The 16,519-nt window shown below is 41.8% G+C and overlaps 1 protein-coding gene across 4 annotated transcripts in view; it reads left to right on the forward strand.

The window, feature by feature from the left end:
* MECOM (MDS1 and EVI1 complex locus) overlaps positions 1–16,519 on the forward strand; it is a 300,414-nt gene that overhangs the window by 161,190 nt on the left and 122,705 nt on the right. The window lies entirely within an intron of this gene.

Consider the following 16,519-nt stretch of genomic DNA (forward strand, 5'->3'; position numbering starts at 1 on the left):
TTACTGAAAAGGAATTCCACATGTGTCGGTGTGTGTGCACACAGGCCATTTATTTTAGAGCACAATCTCACTAAAATCAAATGAACATAATCTGAACATGCTTTTAAAAGATTAAAACCCTAAAAGATGAAACTGGAAAGCCTTTTGAATTTTTATAGGAGACAAGCAATTTATGTGGTCCATCACGTGCATTTTCAGATCAGCCTTGTTAGAGTGTATTTTCAGCAGAATAGGAGATCTTCAGTTTTGTTATGTAGCACAACAGGCTATTACAGTCCAAATATTTTATGAAACAGTATGTTCTGGATGCTGTCCTTCTGCAAGGAAAATAATCTCTTCTTCTGAACATCATCTGTCATCAGGCTTTTAACCTTTTAGCCTCTTTCTGAGGAGGTGCATGGGATCTCAGCTCCACTACTGACTGCACCCCACAGGCTTCATTTCACCATCCTCTCCCCAGAAGAGGTGTTTTGGCCTCAAAATTCCATAGGAAGTCCAGAAGTGATCTTGTAGATACAAATTCTGCCCAGCTCTGTTACACAATATCGAAGAGACGGATATGGCAGCTGCACAGGCACTCCTCATATTAGGGGAATGAGCCCTGCCTCTCACCGTGATCCCCATCCTTATCTTAACAACTCCCCAGTAAATTTAGAAATTGAGGAAAGTGCTGTAGTGACAGACTTAGAGACTGAGAGCAGATACAAATCAAGGTCATGCCCTTTCTCTTGTACTCTCCCAAAGGTGCTTAAAATTTGTTTTCCTTTTGCTTGTTCTAAATCACGTCTTCTCTAAGAAGGCATCATCTTCATTCAGTGCAGACACCTCACTGATGTGAGTTAATTGGGACTCGCACAGAAACTTAGCAGCATTTCACCCAAAGATAATAACTATCCTTTCCCATTTAGGTGGGAAATCAAATTCCTAGAAATTAAAATCCACTGTTTCAAAGCATGTGCCCCTCATGTCCCCATGGTGAGTGGGTGAAGCCAGCAGTGCCCCACAAAGGATCAGGCTGCAGCAGCATCCCAACATGGGCACCTGCTGTGTTTTGAGGATGATTTTTGTACCCTTTCCAGGCTCCGTACTTTTATTTTGCAGGCTCATTAGCTTTCATGGCTTGATTTCAGCAGTGTGTCTACGTGACATTTATTTGCTTTATGAATTGAGGTTTTAATTCACTTATTTTGCTTTTAGCGAGTGAGTGGATCCATGTTGTAAAGTTTTAAGACTTACTCTTGAAACACTATCTTCTTGGCTAATAAACTGAGACGACGACAAGATCTGTAGTGAATATTCAAATAAATGTGATTACTTCATTTCATGTCAACAGAGGAGGTGAAAAGTGCAGCTCAACTGGCTCGGTAAGATCGGAAGGAGGGGCTGGGAAAAAGCAAGAGACAACAAAGAGATAGTTGGTAAGATTTAGTGGCTTTTTTTCAGCAGGGGTGTTGAAAAGTCAGTGTTGCAAAGTTCAGCAGGGTCATCCAAAGTGCAGAAACTTTCTTATATTCATTGAGGAGAGCTTAATCCATGCTTCCAATATTCAAACCATCAGAAAAGCAGATTGATAGATGATGTGCTAGTTTCACCCAGTCTAAACAAGCTGAAGTTTGCACGGAGTTCTTATTATCCTTTTTATATCAGAAGGTAGAAAGTCCACTGTCTTTCACAAACCATGACTGCGATAACACACAGCCTTCAAGGAAATCATAAAAGACCATTAAACCACTGATGGTGTTTCCTGGCTCAAAAGCCGGCTGCCCCAGACAGGTAGACAAATCCAAACGAACTTTTCAACCTGCGTCCTCGTTAATAACGAAACGACCATTTCCAAAGGCAGATCTGACAATGGGTGCTTGGCGTTATTTGTATGCAGGTGATCAGCTATGCAGCGGGCGTACTGAACGTGCTGTTCTGACACAGAAAATGCACGCTCACCCCCAGCAAGGTGTTGTTCCTGGGAGAGGCAGGCTGTTATTTGGTTCATCTGTACACAGTACACGGTGTTTTCCAATTAACGCCGCCGTGCTGTAGACATAGAGCAATAAGATGTGGCTGTTTACACAGATAAAACCTTTGTCTTGAATAGAAATGTCAGTGTGGGGCTGTGTGTATTAACCTTTGCTTTGACTGTGCGTCCTTGGGAGGTACAGGGTGAGACGGCTTCCTGCAACTTGTGTGTTTGTCTACAGGGATTGCACTCACCGCAGTGTTTGATGAGGGGAGACTTCAGCAGGCGGTGTGCTGACTCATCCTGGGCCAGAAGCTTGCTTCACTAATTAGAAAAACATATTCTCTGCAGATAGCTGTGCTTTTGGTGGTCTGAAATACCTGAGACTGTCCCAGTCACATGGAATTTTTGATATACAGTTATTTTAGGGCATCTTCAGAGAGACAGATATGCTACTTTGTGATGTGAGCACTCATACGTGCCACTGGTATCAAGGTAGAGACAATCTCTTGCTTCTAACACAGTAGAAATTTTTCTCAGTGGTATCAAAATAGTGGAAAAGTGCAGCTGTGTTCTGGAAATAAAATCATTAATTATCCAAAAACTTCATGTCTATAGAAAATACTGCAGCTAATTCAATAGAACAATACTGGTAGCACATAATGTTACTCTTTTCCCCAGTAGTTTTGCATTAAGATGTGTAGCTGAATCAGGAATATTCCTGGAGTTGTAGCACATTACAATGAATAAAATCATTTCTATGTATGTGACATTATGTGACATTTTTAACAAGCCCATCTTTTTTTTTCTTTCCAATTTGGGCTCTGCATTGGTTCCTCTGCACCTGTAGACTGCCCATGTAGTTTTGACATCTGGGATGTCAAAAGCAATGTGTGCCTGACCTCACGCAGATGTTCTTGCAGTGTGTGGATAGGAATGTAATGGATCACCAGTTTTACATTCTCCTGTCCAATTTCTTAATGATTTTGAAGGATCCAAAAAGCTGTAAGGACTCTGAGCTTGAGCTGGCCAACAGCTTCATGGCAGGAGGTGATGCAGATGGGGAATTTTGGAGGGGCTAAATCCCAATACTAGAAATTCAGTGCCTTCCCTTAAAAAAAAAAAAAAGCTGCAGGTGAGGGTGTAAGGGTGAGAAGCCAGAGAGGATTTAGTGGCCTTGGGCTGCACTGCTAAGATGTTTGCAGCGTTTACACACAGCAGAGGCTCAGAGGGAAGAGGTAATTATGTAGATTCCTCCATGGAGACCCCATACATATCCATTCGTACAATGGTAGATTTTACAAATTGCTGAAAAAAAAAAAGGTATTATTTCTCCAGCAAATACTCTTGATTTTTTTTTGGGAGGGATTGATCGTTGTGGTCTCACAGTGGTTTTCCTGGATGGAAAGGAAAATGGAAAAAGCAGTTTGCTGAAAGGACCAAGCTCCCTCCTTCCTGCAGGTTCCTGTGCCTGTGCACTTTTCTGCTTGTGTGCGTGCTCCAACTTTCCCACTCTAAGCAAGGATCAGAATTCTTACCTATCTTACAGAATGCTGCATTGCTAAAATCATTATTACATCCAAAAGCACTGCAATCTTCATGTACTTTGTCCTACTGACATGCAAAATCTTTATTTTTTCTGAGATCCCATGGTAGGAACGTGCACAACCTCACCTTTCGCATCTTAAGTTTAGATCATTTGTTCCAGACACGTGATGTAAAGGGCTTTTAAAATACTTGGCTACCCTGAAAATCAGGTGATGAGATTGAGATTTGTTATCAAATTTATTTGGAAAAATATTTCTCTCGCTTCAGGCTACACATGGACAGTGCTATCCTGGAAAGAAGCATTGTCAGAAAGTCATAAGCAAGAGAACGTAGAAGGCTACTGATAATAAAAGCTGTCATGAAATGCTGGCTGTAGTGGTTGACGGCCAACATAATAAACTCCTCTCTTGTTCCTCACCCAGGGAAAAGTTGATTTGTGATATCAGCATTGCTGTGCTGGACTGGGGGTGTTCTCTTATGAACAGTTCTGGCTTTGGGGAGGAGCACAGTACTGAGGAAGTTACACTGCATTTAGGCATTAAACAGAGTGTAGACTGTCCTGATGGCAGACAGTAGAGGACAGACAGTTAAAGCAGTTTTTTATAATGCGTTGATTATGCTTCAGCCTTGCCAAGTGGATTTAGAAACAGGATGATATTAAGTGGATTGAGAAAGGAATGCGAGAAAACGTTATAATCCAGAAACTAGATAGCTGCCTAGAGCACAGGAAAGGGTTCTGATGTCGAAAGAGGGTTTCATGTGAAAAAAATACCCTTGTTTGGTCTACAAAATCTTCCAACACTGAAGATTCAGAGAAAGTGCTTTCCCTCCTGATGATTCCACTCGAGAAAGGAGAGGCACTGATGGAGGCACAAAGCACTGCAGAGAAAGGTTTGCATTGCTTCTTCACTTTTCTTACAGCAACTGTTGCCACCTCCCTTGAGAAATAAAATGTTAATCAATGTTAAGATGAGAAGCAGATAGTCTGTTGGTAAATGTTTACTTTAATTTAAGATTAGGATACAACATATTCATTTTTATTTACACCTGAGAAATGTAAGCTTTGATTTTCAGGGTCATTTTACCTCTAGAAATAAGTTTTCCTTGAAATCCTTCTAGTTTGGCCAGAGTGCAGCTCTGTCCTTCATGCTCTCTTTTCTGATGCCTGTCACATCATGTTCATAACCAGGAAATCTTTCCAGGTGATGGATGAGCCTCAAAGCTTTGGTTCTCTTGTACGCTTCTGAGAGCATGACCGTCTATCCTGAAACAACTTGCTGAAACTGCAAATCTGCATTGTGAATTTAGAGATGTAGAGAAAGAGTTTGATAAGTTAATTTTCAACTGAGTTTATTCAAAGAAATAAGAGATATCTCTCGTAGTTAAACTCCTCCCTCCAGTTTTCCCAGTAGTTCAAGATGTCTCGGTACCCACATGTTAGCTATGGATAGGACATGGTCAGAGTAAGCCTTTCTCACCTCAGGCAGCTGGAGCTGGGTGATGACCATATGTCTGTACTTCCAGAATCCAGCCAATGTGAATGTCAGTGGTTGAAATTCAGAGTATCCAGTGATTTCACCAAAGAGTCTGTGGATCTCAGAACAGACACAGGGAATATCTGTGAAAAAAAGACCTGAAAAACAGAGGTGGCTTAGCAGGTTTCAACCTTCTCAGGAGTTTTCAGAGAAGAGGTTGTGGGATGGATGCCACCATCCATTGAGAGGCAATCTTCCTCGCAGATTGTTTCCAACAAGTTCCTAAGAGCACTGAGCGAGGGCTGTTTTTGCACAAAATAAAGTTTGCTTGAATGTTTAATAATGCAGTACTACAGTGTCACAGCAGTAATTACACGATAAAAATACCAGTGAGAAATTCTTAGAGGGAGCCAGCCTATTCTCCCCCGACGTGTAACAGCTACTGTAGAACCAGCGCTAAAATTCCACTTTTCACTCACAATTACCACCGTGACACGGCCTTTCTTCTCGAGCTCAGTGCAACGATCAAATCACGCTGTTCTGTGCCTAAGCCTGGCACTGTAGGCTGCTTTACCATAATCTCTTTCCCTTTTGAATCCGAAAAATCAAAAGGGAAGTTTTGATATGCTGCGGCTTGCTCTGAACTAGCAATTCCACGGGAATTTTAATTCTGGCTAAGCTACAGAAGAAATGCTTTGGAAGCAAGGTCTTGTTCTTCCCACTTGCAAACAAGCAAAACACACGATAGTTTTAACAGTATGGAATAATTCTAAACATATGAGGCGATTATTTCTGCAGTTTATTTTTTCACCACGTGGATGTTAAGGGTTAACAGTTCTCCGGCACATAACTGACAGTGGTAATATTCTCCTTAGTCCAAAGCGGAAGAAGAGGGGAGTTGCTTGTTGTTATAAAAGCAGGGAATTTCTGGATCTTAGTAAAATAAACCAGGACTTTGTTTCTTGAAGTAATTATTCTCTGGAGAGAGAATAGGAAAGATGGAGGCAATTAGGAGTGACCTCGCATCACTGAAATTGTTGAGAACTTCTGGATCAGTGGCTGATATTTTCATAACTCCATTTAAGCAAAGCTCTCATAAGCTGCTATTGCCACCACTGGATCAGTCACGGCTGGGCTGGCCGAGGAGCAGGGAGCTGTGGGTGCTGTGGGTGCCTGTCCCACTGCTGGGTCGCCGTGCAAACTGGAATGAGGAGAAAAACCTGGGAACACTTTTCCATAACCTCCACCTCACCCCTTTCAAGTAGAGATTTGCGTTCTGGTACTTTTTTTTTTTTTTTTTTTTTTTTTTTTTTTTTTCCTTTCTGGAAACTGTCTTTTGAGTGTTATCATTTTAAAAGCGTGTTTAACTTTTATGTGTGAAGCTGGCAATGAATTACTATAAAGCAAATAAAACTGTCCTAGCAGCCTGAAAGCGTGATACAGCAGATAGCATTCACACCCTCATCTTTGTATTCCCTTCCTTCAAGGATATCAGTAGGCAAACAAGGCCGAGTCTCTAATATGTTTAATGAAGGAGCAATTCTTAAGTTTCTTGACCTATCTGTGGGAAAGGCGGTGCGTTCTGCCTGCTGCCCTGCTCCACACTGATGGTATCCACCAGGCGCTGCTGGGCAGCTCTGTGCTTTGTGAGCGATGAGTGAAGCACCACCACACCTTCCAGAAAGCCAAGTGAGGCAGCTGGAGCAGTGTCTGAAATAATGAGCACCTTTGGAAAGCTGTGGCCCAGCAGTGTGAGCAGTGTCGGCAAACACACGTACTTCTCTCTGACTACAGTCATTTTGTAGCCTGATGTTATCAGTGCCTGGCACAGTCCCATGAATTCTGTTTGCCTGGATGGCATAAGCATGTAAGGGCCCATCTCTGTGCAGATGAGGTTACTGTGTGCTGAAAACGAGGCATGCAAAACCTTTTTCGTAACTTTTATGTTGCTTGGTTTGTTTGATGTTCTTCTAGCTCTAGCAGATTGCAGAAATTCGTTTTCTCTTCCAGGGGCCATCACCTTTTGAATGATATTAGAGGAGCTGCTCTGTTCTTCGGAGTTGTTTTCATGCTGTATATTTACGTAACAATTTCATTTTCAGAGGAGTTGTTGAAAGAACAGGAGTTTGTAAATTATACAGCACTAAACAGTGGATACTGTCCATGGCTCTAAGCCCAGACACTGTCAAATACTTCTTCAGATCCTGGCTGGATTGAGAAAATCATAGTGAATTACAGAAGTATAAAAAATCTTTTTTCTTTATATATGTGTATTTTGTTTCTTTGTTTTTGCTTGGCACGTTCCTACATCTATAGCCAGCAACTGGTTTTCAGAAGGAGCTGGAGCTGGGTTGCTGCATATGTGCAACTGAACATACGTGCTTTCAATGATTGAAAAATTAGAATGTTCAAAAATAAAAATAAAATGAATGTTAGGACTCTTGAACATGACTCTCTTGCTATTTGTATTCTTTCTGCATTAGAAGCAAAAATGCCTTCTGTCATAATAATAATAATAATTCTCTATGCTGTTATCCTGGAATCTCAAATTACTGTGTACACATCAAAGTGTTAAATTTTTTAGCTCCCTTGGAAAACAAGCCTAACCCCTCCTTCTCATTTTCCACATGGAAAAGCTGCACTACGGAATTGCCATGCAGACCCAGCATGAAGCAGCCCATCTCCCCTGCCTCCTCCCATGTGGTCACAGGGGCTTCACCTCCAGCCCCTGCTGGGCAAGGTTCCCCACCTTGGGCTTGTGCAGCTGGGCTCCTGGAAGCTGCTTGCTGGGGCTGTGTGTCTGCACCCAAGGCCTTGTCCAGCAGATTATGCATGGATTGTCGGTCTGTGCATCTTTACTTTCTCCTGGACAAGAATTAATGGTGTTTCCTTCTCTAGGTAATCAGTTCATCCATCTAAGAAGGGAAGTTTCTCAGCCTCCCGTTTGGTTTACATGTAGATATAACTTAAAAGTTCCATTATTGAGCTTGTTGCTGCAGTCTCTTTTGAACTGAAGCTGCTGTATACGTGTTCTGAACTTTTCTTTTGTTGTATAATGTCATAAGAATCCATCATTTGCTTGACAAATATTTTTACTTGGGCAAAGTGGGGAAATGTACTTTGGCTAATGTGCATGGCTAAATATAATGTTCCTCGCCAGAGATGTCTGACGTGCTGTGTATCTCTGCTCTATCTATATCCATTTAATTATATAATGATCCTTTCCACCAAACCACTCCAAGTGAAGAGCAGCAGCAATAAATAACACAGCAGAGACAGTTGTCATTGATAAAGAGATTTTTTGGGGGTAGAATAAATTATTTGTGTTTGCAGTTATCATTTTTATAGGTCACAAATTAGCTCACATGGCAGACAAAAATCCTCGCTTGGTTGACAGATGCTTGTACACATGTTTCACTTAAGCAAGAGCCTCTGCCAGAACAACTTTTAAGCGCATCCCTGCACAACTTATCCAGATCACTGGCTCCAGTGCTTGATATTCCTATCAGATTGCAGTGCCATAGACAGAGTTTCCCCCTTAGACTAGTAGCTTTCCTCCAGAAAAACACGTAATTAGCAACATTTCCTCCTTTAGGACTTCACTAGTCACTGAGCTGGCTGTTGCTGTGACCCTGGTGACGTGGCTCTCATCTCCCTGCCCACTTATCTGCAAACTCTCATCCTTGACAAAAAACCTGTGCTGGAAACTGTCCCCCAAAAGGCTCAGTGCTACCAGACATGAGATGGAAACCCAGCCCCAGTTATGACTGCTAGGTGTGACAGTGAGGAGTAGCCTCTGGTTTAGGAGAAGCGAGGGCAAGTGCAGAGCTCTGATTAACAGTTGGGCTGGGAACTGATTAATCTGCTGCTGATTAATGACATCCTGTGAGTGGCTGAGTCACGCAGTGGTGCCAGGCCTCAGTGCTGTGCTGAGGACAAACACCTGCCTGCTGAGCGGCTCTGCAGCCGTTGCAGCTCAGTGACATGGCTTGGAAGAACCTGGGAGATCCCATGGATGTGGAGCATCTTTACTGTTAACAGTGCCAACATGCTATCATTTCCTTGTGTTGAGGTTGAAATGTGCAGAGCACAGACTGCAATCCAGTACTTTTCTAATGGCTACATGATGCAATTTGGAATATTCACCTCATTTTGCCTTTTAAGGATATTCTTCCTTAAATGGATATTTTTGTCTTGTAAGGATATTCTCCCACATAAGCAGTATTTTGCAGAATAGTTACAATGATATCTACCAGCATTCTCAACTGCAACTGTATTACTGACAATAGGGCTGTCATCATCTCCATTGTCACTTCCTATTTGGAATTTTGTTTCATTAACCAAACGCTGTGCTGAATGCTTGCAGACCAGCGTTTCAAGGGGACTGCCCTTGTACCTGCTGTTGTGAAAGTTAGCAGAAAAATATTGTCCTTGGCTGCTGTCCTGATTAAGCCAGACATTTTAATGTTGTCATTTGATGGATAGTCACCTGTACCCTGCGATCAGCTCTGCCTTGGCCACTTGGGTTGAACTTCAGCAGCGAGGTGTCATAATTTCCCATCTTTTGCTTGATTAATGCTTCCTTTGGTGATCTAAAGGGAAAAAATCTGGAGAGTTCCTCTGTGTTGGTGAAAAACACAAGGTGGACCTGCTCTGTGCATTGGTCTCTGTATTCTTGGTTTGTAGAAATGTGGACTAGCCCAGCCCGTGTCCAGTACAACCGTAGTGCATACCTTGGCTTTTTGAATGAACATGTGTGAAAGCCTCTGTGATTTAAATACCAATGGTGATGCTGGAGATGCTGCAGGTTTTGAAATGGACTTTGAGTCATCCTCTGGGATTTAACAGAGCAGTGTAGTATCTACGTGAGTTTAATAATTCACAGGAGGAACATTTCTCTTCATCTTTAGTCTTTGGTATTATTTTCTGTAATTTTAAGGGCTCTGAACTTTGTTCATGGATCTTCTCTACCTCTTGCTGATTTTACTGCCACTGACTTGTAGAGAGCTTTTCAGGTATCCTTTTCAGGTAGACCTTTGCACACCTCAGGTTAGGTGTCTAAGTCGGGTTTCCATCCATGTGATGAGACAAGTGGGATAACAGGTAACATCAGCAGTGTATAAAATGTCATCTCTAGCTCAAAACAGATATGTAAGCCCACTGAGCTTCAAACAGTTTATATGGAGGCTTTGAGTTCAGTGTCTGATATAGTTAAAATCTGGACTTTAAAGTGCTGGGTCATTAAAATGAAAAAAAAAAAAAAAAAAAAAAGCAAAGTGTCTTGTAACAGGTGGATTGAACTGGGAACAAAGGGCCTATAAAAAGAGCCAGGTGAAGCAATGAAGAGATAAGGAATGATCTTCCTGTGCACTTACTGGCGTAACTGAAAGGATGATTTTTTTTTTTTTTTTTTTTAAATAGGTGGGGCAAGAAATGATACTAAAGCCTCTTCCAAGAGTGCAGCACTAATTATTTCTTCCTACTCTGGGAGAATCATCCCCTGCCGTTCAGTAGGTTTGGATTGAGACTGAATTACTCTTGTAAATCCTTTTAATTTGTTCATGAGTTTATAGCTCTGCTATAAACATTCCTTCTGAGCAGCTACTCACTCGGCAAGGTCCCATTCAACGTTCCTTTGAAAAGCTGCTGGTGTTTTCTTCCTTTGCATGGATTCAGGTTTTTGACTGGTTTGAGTGATGGAGCAGACGTGTGTGGTGGAGAGTGCTGTGCTCTTTGCACCACGTGTGGACGCAATGCTTTAAGACCTGGTTGCAGTTTCAGTTTCCAGATCCAAGCAGGTTGGTGCTGCAGGTAAGAAAATGCCCATTTTTAATTCCAGAATATACTCTTTAGGGAGGAAATATTGATGAGAAAAGGGCCTTCTGAAGGCCGTTTTCATGGACAGAGCTGCATAAAAGCTGCCTTGTAGTGGTTTTATCTCTAGGAGGGCACGCATTCCCACTTTGGAGACAGGCCCCAGCTCCTCAGGCTGGTGACATGGGCACACCACAGTGCTTGGTCCCACCGCAGCAGCCAGGAGGAAGCAGGGCAGAAATCCACAGATAGAAGTTCACAGAAGCAGCTGCTCAAAGGAGGGGCAGTAGCAAAAGAAACAGTTGAAACTTTATTGACAGTGAAGGAAGGTTATTTAGGAAGGGGGATGAAAGGATTGAAATGATTCATAGGACTTCAATGCAGTTGTCTATTCATCTTGTTGCATTATCTGTGCCTTCATCTGCCCGTGGGAAGGGGTGTGTAGCAGAGCACAGGGGCAGGCTGAGTGCCATCGTCCTTGAGCTATCTCATATCCTTTCCTGCGCGTTCTTGTGACAGTTTGTATTACCATGAGTCATTGTTTCTTTAAAGCTCATTACTGGCAAGGGCCTGTTGTGAGACACCTAAGTGGCATTGTGGTATCTGTGCCTAACAGCACTATTCATGTGTGTCACCTCCCAAGTGTCATCCAGCAGAGACGTAATGCTGGATTTTGGATGCTGAGCCATAGAGGTGTGTTCATCCTTTGTGTCCAGCCAGACTTAAGCTCAGCACTGTTGAGTGGTGTCCCATCTTACCGGCATTAAAAGGTTCTGGTTTCACTCTAATTTATGTAGGATTGTGCCATGTGGGAGGGCCAGGCAGAGGACTGGATGGAGGAATGACTTCACAGGTCCCAGGAACACCAAATCTTTACTCGCTGTTGCCCACAGTGGATCTTTCTGGCCTCCCAATGTCTTATTTTGAAGATTTTTTCACAGTTCTGCATTGCTGGAAAAATAACATGGCTACCACAATGCTTTACTGACCTCTTCTCCGTTAGGGGTGTAGTGGGGAAAAAAGGGCCTGTCTGCATGGCACCATCCAATGCTGTGGTTACAAGTGCTCCTTGCTGCTTGCAGGAACATGGCCATCTAGCTCATTGCTGACTTTTGCATCTTCCTCTCCTCCCAACATCCCCTGGCATCTGATCACTCTATAATAAATAACTCACAGGTTATTGCATTACAATTCTCTACCTGGACTGGGATTTTCTGGCTTCATCCATCAAGCATATGATTCCTCTGGAATACAGACAATAAAATGAGTGTGGCATTGCATAAGAGACAGTGGCTTTTTCCTCCAAGCATGATTGTTCCACTGCATCCACAGCCTCCATCCCTCCCTCTGCCAGAGATTTTTTCTCTCCCATGAATGGAGACTGTGGCTTTGGAAGGGTGTTTGCTGTCCAGGGCCTTCATCAGACCTTGCTCAAATGAGTTCAAGGCTGGGCAGCTGCAGCTTGGGAGTTTTCTGCATTCTTACCTCTTTTTAATGAACTATAAACTATTTTCACACCTCTGCCTAGATTTCTTTCACACTTCTGCCTCCATATTGCTCTGCCTTTTGCCGTCATTTCTGACACATGCCTCTGAAGCAACATCTTAGACTTGTAATTTTAGAACACTGATACTTATCATCATAATAGTTTTTACAATCCTCTTGGAAACTAGAGCCATTTGCGTTCTTATTTTTTAAAGGTCTTGTGTTGAACTCGAGACAAGAAACTTTCCAAAATATTCGCTGTTAGAAAAGATACTTCTGGAATTGACTTATTTTTCATGTTAACAAAACAGTGTTAAAAAATAGTTATTAGATAACACAGATACAGCAATAACTTTTGCATTTATCCTAAGCTATTTTTTTTTTTTCTTTGTCTGCATAGGTATTTTGATGCTTAGGAGAATTAAAAGGGAAAAAGCATGATCAGGCATTTTGTCACCAGCAATGTGATATTTTTCTAGCATAAGATTGGGTCCTTTTGCTAAGCCCTTTAGGCAGTTGTTCTGGTGGTTTTAGAGGTTTTCTTGGTTTCATGTATGGTTAGGATATTGAAGTATTCTCTACAATAACTTCCTTGTTCTTCTGTAATTTTCCTTTGGCATGTGTTTGATATCAGCAGGCTTGGCTGTTCCAATCTGCTCTGTATGGTTTTATGCAAATTGTTTCTCATCCCTCTACAAGTCCTTTCAAGTTAAAGTATTGCTTCCTCGTGCCCGCTTCTATTACTTGTAATTCCTGCTATGTGACCTGCTAGCCACCCATATATTGGATATAAAAGGCATAATCGTTGTGAATCAGATATTTCTTATCTCATCCCTGATTGCATTATACATTCTCCTTGCAGTATGCTTCCTCACAGTGCTCATCCATTTAATGTCCAAATACCTGAGGTCTCTTATTTCTGTTCAACATGCTTGTCACATTACTCATGGTGAGATGATGAGCAGTGAGATAAAAAGACTTGCTGTAGGTGGTGCGTGGACCAGAAGCACAGCCAGAATAGAGCAGAGGTTGTTTGGGGCCAGTATCTGTGGATTTGCTGGGTTTTACAGTCAAGTTTGAAAGGTATTTCAATGATACTACATGAGGACCAGTTTGTCTCATGGTATAAGTTTGCCATCAATACTGTGCTGCCCGTAAATTTGCAGTGGTTTAAACTGAAACATTCTTCATCATACATGAAGCCATCCCACCGCACTCAAGAATGTCAGCAGCCCTTGCAGGGTGCTTTCATCTTGGTGCTACACTCATACGTGTGTTCAAACTAGACTAAGCTGGACAAAACCAAAATTGGTACATGTGTACATTCAGGAATCACCGTCACTGAACCAGAGGAGATAGGAGGGAGAAGCAAGAGCTCCAGAAACATTTGTGTTATTGAAGCTATTACTTCATCCTTTAAAAAGTTGACATCTCCTGGGCTGGTGGAAAAGACTCTTCTCTCCAAAGATGCAGCTACTATGTTTTGAATCTGAAATTCAGCCCTTTAGTGGCAATGGGTGCTGCTGAATGTATTTCCACATGAAATTTTACTTTTTTATCTCATTTAAGATTTCTAAAGATGACTCTTTTTGGTAGGAACTTCTGAGGCCTGTTTCAGATTTCAAGGGCATCATGCTATTTTGCCTTGACAAAGTTTAGATATCCTGAAAGATTGTGTTAAAAATTGTGGTATTCTGGTCTGCACAATAGCCTAGGAAACTGTGGAGACACCAAAGGGAGAGAGGTCTGCTGTCAGATCAGCTTACTGGATGTTGGTGTTGGACTCAGTACTACAAAATCTGTTCTCCCATCAGACCTGATGAGCAAGAGTGAATACCAAAATAGAATTAACTTCTTTTTAATGGAAAAATGTTGTTAATTTTGTCATTTAATTCTATTAGTTACAAGGCATGAGAAGGAGAATTTAATTGTGGCATAAAATGTGAATAATGTAGAGACTTGTAACATATTAAATCAATATTTTTTTTCCACTTATATTTCAGAGAAATACACTTGTCATGTTTCGTTACATTCTTTTTTGTTGGATGGTTTTTAAATGGGATTCCTTCTCAGAATATTACTGTTGATGTCAAAAGAAAAGCCATAGGCAGTCCAGATTGGTTATCAACACTACTAATGCTTAAATTACCAGAAAAAAGGGAAAGAGAGATGAATTTAACTGTTGCAGTACAAAATTGAAGTCAGACTACTACCACGTTCAGTGCTGTGTACTTGTCAGCACTCTGACTATTCATACATCCATATTTCCTTGAGACCTTGTGCGATGCACTTTAGGGCTGTTTCTGGAGTTTTACTTCAGTTTAGCTAATTATCAAGACAAGCAAATGTACACAGGAATCTGTTCCAACCCTTCTCATGAGCAACAAGGCTCTGAAGTATATGGGTCTGATTCTTTCTCTTATAGCTGTGTAAATGTGAAGTATTGCCACCTACCAGGAATCATAAAAAGTTGATGATGTTAGAATGCCAGATTAGATTATTTTAGTGGTTCCTTCTGGCTACGAAATCTCTGCATTTAAGGGTTCTAGCACTGTAATGCAGAAGTGAGACAAGGATGAATATGATTTTTTTTTTTTTCTGTCTTGGTTCTGCAGTTACGTTCACCTCTCAGCTGCCTCTGTATGTGGGATATTCAGTAAATATGCTCAAGATATATGGGTTGTAATTAAAACAATCCCTAAGAATGTAAGAGCCTAATGGTGTAATTTTTCAATTATGTCAATGTCTATGGGAATTGAGGTTGTGCTCATTATCTGCTAGGAGGCCCCTTTCGGACAGCGAGGCTGAGTTAGGCAAGGTCTCTCTTTGCAGGAGGCACAGCATCAATGCTGAGCCACAGTTAGGGACTGCCTGGCACAGTGCTGTGTAGTGTTCCATGGCTAAGAGGGGCTCAGGCATCCTTCCCTTCTGCAATAGGGAAGGATGCAGTGATGCCTCCCAGTAGTCAGCTGTTAGAGAGTCAAAATCTTCTAATCTGTCCCAACAGAAGGCAGTTGTCCATATCAACCAGACCAAGTTTGTGAGATGATATGCAGCTCTGAAAGTATAAGGTGGCTTTGGACCCTAAGTCAGGTTCAAGGGGTTTCCCACTGCTCTGCTTCCCACCAGACCTGGCCTGCTGCTGCTCAGCCAGGTGTCTGTCACCTGTGGGGTCCTCCCCCACCCCAGCTCTTCTTGTCTCTAACAACATGGGTATAACATCAGTGCAGAACCCCTTTTGAACAGCAGACAGAGCACAATGTTCTCGTATCGCTGGTTTGCATGTGTGGCCATTACACATCTCCAAGGGGCAAAGTAGCATGGAGTGTAAAACATTTTTCTTGTCCTCATATAGCCTGACTTTCCCAAGACGGAGTGCTTCCACTAAAACTAGTCATACAGGATTAATGTCAGCGGGGTGTTCAGATGTTCAGAACTGATAAAAAGTGGTTTGCCTACATTCAGAGTCCTGAAGTCCATGTTCACATTAAAAGAAATAGAGACCAGCAACATTAAAATACTTAATAAACAGAAAGAAAAAGGAAAAACCTCCTCAGCTACCTATGATAACACTATTGTTTTCATTTTTTATTATCTTGCTTGTTACACGCCAGTGCGAAGCAACCACAGATCGTCAATAAGGATTTTAATTGCAAAGATTTCCTGTGACGTGAGTGTTAATGAATGTCAAGGCAATAACACAAAAGACATTACTTGTTTAATGATTGATAGAACAAGAAAAGCACGAGGTCTTTTGCAGGATAAATGACTACTGTTCTGTGTTCCTTTACATTAGCAGTATCAACACTTAGATCACATGGCAGGAGATAATGGTCCAGGAGATAAAGTACAGAATCACAGTCTGTTATACAATAACAGACATAGTAATGATAATTAATGCGCATTTCTTTGGTCATTCTCATACTTGTCAGCACTGAGCCATTGGGACCAGTGCTTTGCTGTTGACTTAAATGGGGGCAGGACAGGGCACTTGGTTGGTCTGTGCTTTTTGGCTTTTGCTCAGCTGTAAAGATTGTGGACCTTAAAAGCTTTGCTTGTCAGCCAGTTTGCGTGAATGTTCATGTGTGGAGATTTTGTATGTTGTAATAGCAACATACCTCAATTGCTGAGAGTAATGTGGCTGGAAAAATGAACAAGCATGCAATATGATGGCACACTTCAAAGCAAATCCGTTGGCTTAGGACAGAAAGGTTCAACATCACGACACTCATGAAGGGCTCAT

The sequence above is a fragment of the Meleagris gallopavo genome, chromosome 11, assembly GCF_905368555.1.
Source record: "Meleagris gallopavo chromosome 11, MGAL_WU_HG_1.1, whole genome shotgun sequence".
Lineage (NCBI taxonomy): Eukaryota > Metazoa > Chordata > Aves > Galliformes > Phasianidae > Meleagris > Meleagris gallopavo.